We start from the raw sequence: 2,482 nt of genomic DNA, 5'->3' as shown, positions 1-2,482 counted from the left end.
CTCCCTCCTTCCCTCCCTCCCGACCTGGTCGATGGCTTGAAGGGAGAAGTTGAAGGTCATGAATTCCACGACGGGGCGCAGATCCTTGTAGGCGGCACCTTAAGGGAGGGAGGGAAGGAGGGAGGGAGGACATGGCAGCGATGTGGGTAGGAAGCACCGTGGTATAGTGACACGTGGCCACGCCCGAGGGAGGGAGGGAAGGAGGGAGGGAAGGTGGGAGGGAAGGAGGGAGGGAGGGAAGGAAGGAAGGAGGGAGGGAGGGAGGGAGGGAGGCCCCGACATACCGACGGCGAGCCCCGCAAACCCCATCTCCGTAATGGGAGTATCGATGACCCGCTTGTCCCCATACTTCTGATACAGCCCCTTGGTGATCTGCGTCCGGGGAGGGAATGAGACGTTTCCAGTCTGTCGCGCCCGCCAGGTCCTTTTCCCTCTTGCCCTCCCTTCCCCTCCTCCTTCCCTTCCTCCCCCTCACACATTCCTTCTGCCGCATGCAGGCTCACCCTTCCTCATTCCCTTCCTTCCCCCCTCCCCTTCCAGCGATCCTTTGATTTCTCCTCTCTTACTTTGTAGGCTCCCTGATACTGCGCCACCTCCTCCCCGAGGCAAAAGACGTTGGGGTCGCGCGCCATCTCCTCATCAATGGCCTGATTGATCGCCTCCCGCACGGGTACCTGCACAGGGGGACAAAGAAAAGACGGGAAAGTAGGAACTGACGATTTCAACATTTCAACGGTCCCAAGTGCAAGAAACAGGAGAGGGACAGGCCGGGCACATGAAATGAGAGGGGAGCCGGTGCCGGCGCAAGAAAAAGGCGCAAGTGCTGACAAAAATGGGCAGGAGCAGGATAAGTGAAGGCCATCTACAAACGTGCAAAGATGAGCAATAAAAAAGCATGCAAGCATCGGCGTCCATAGAATGGCGTGTGGTTGGTACCGCCCAGATGATGAATTTCATGCCACGCCCTCCTTCCTCTCCCGCTGCTTGTCAAATTTACCTCTATCGTGGCCATGCTTCTTCTCCCCGTGCCCGCCACCACCGCCATCGAGCTGCGCCTAGCTAAGAGCGAGAGCATAGCTGGTGGTTCTGGCGCAAAACGAAGTAGCTGTACGCGTCAGGGGAGCTCACTCCAGGCAACGAGCGGTAATGGTAGTGAGATGCGTCCGGGAGGAATCAACTCAACACGCACAACCACAAGCCCAACACGCCCCAATGCCGCCTGTGCACCGGTCCTGAATATAAAATACATGGTGTGTACGCATGAGTGCCCGCGTGAGACGCAAGCGCGACGTGCCTGTGCTCGTGGCTATTGACGGGAATATCGAGGGTGGTGGAAACGGTCCCCGCGGGCGCGATGCCCCTCTGTCCTCAAGCCTAAGCACGCCATTGGCTTTTATGTTAATCCGAAGCCGCACGGCCACGGGGCTGAGGCTGTTTTTCCACGTCGTACGCGGTCTCTGTGCGGGATTTTTCATCTTTTGTTTTTCTCCCCTCTTTTTCATTTTCGTGTCTTCGTGTTGACTGGTGGTGATGGGAAAGTATCCTACCCTCCGTCCTACCCGTGTATATTTCTTCAAACAGGTTCATCGATGGTCAAACTTAGCAGAAGCAGCAAAAGGGTGACGACGCAGTCTGAGAAAGGAGGCAGAGAAATTGGAAAAACAGGAGGAGAGGGGGGAAAGCGCAGTCGTGGTGGGGATAGCACGGAGGATGTGTTGGCAAGGGGAGGACAAGGAGGAGGGCGGGGAAGAGAAGGAGAGGAGAAGAAAGAAACCAAGGATAATTTACGGTTCGAAGATCCATACGAAGATGAGTTTGAGGAGGAGGAGGAGATGGAGGAGGTAGTGGAGCTTGATTCGGACGAGGAGGAGGGTATGGACTTGGAAGCGTTCAGAGCAGGTCGTGCAGGTAGGAAAGGTGTCAGGCTAGGGGTAACGGGAGAGACGAATGCGGGCGAAAAGGGGGGTGGATAAGATTAGCACGGTGTGGTATTTTTCATTTTTCGTTCTCGCTCCCTCTGGCGCCGCCCCTCGTCTTGCCCCTCTTCCTTTTGCCCTCTAATTATTTCCTTCCTTCCCCTTCCTTCGTTCTATCAAATATCTTTCTCAGGCCGGGCGCTCGGCGAGGATGACATGGAGACGGAAGAGGCGGCCACCAGTGCGGTCCCCAAAGTGTATTGCCCGGGCATGGAACACGAATTGAAGGAGGGGGAGGAATTAGTGTATGACCCGAGTGCTTACCTCATGTAAGTAGGGAGGGGGAAAGGGCAGGGAGATAGGGAGGAATGGATAGAGATAGAGATAGGGGTCTCTGGGAGGGATCAGTGTCGGCCTTGGTTTTGGATGAAAGGTGGCACAGACGGCAAGAGAGGTAAATTCCTCCTCGAGCGCCATCACTCACTCCTTCCCCCCGCGGTGTTTCTCGGCAGGTACCATCGGCTGACGCCCGAATGGCCATGTCTGAGTTTTGATATACTCCAGGA

The sequence above is a fragment of the Nannochloropsis gaditana genome (assembly GCF_000240725.1).
Source record: "Nannochloropsis gaditana CCMP526 unplaced genomic scaffold scaffold075, whole genome shotgun sequence".
Classification (NCBI taxonomy): Eukaryota; class Eustigmatophyceae; order Eustigmatales; family Monodopsidaceae; genus Microchloropsis; species Microchloropsis gaditana.
The sequence above is the reverse complement of the archived record's forward strand: the minus strand, read 5'-3'. Positions refer to the sequence as shown.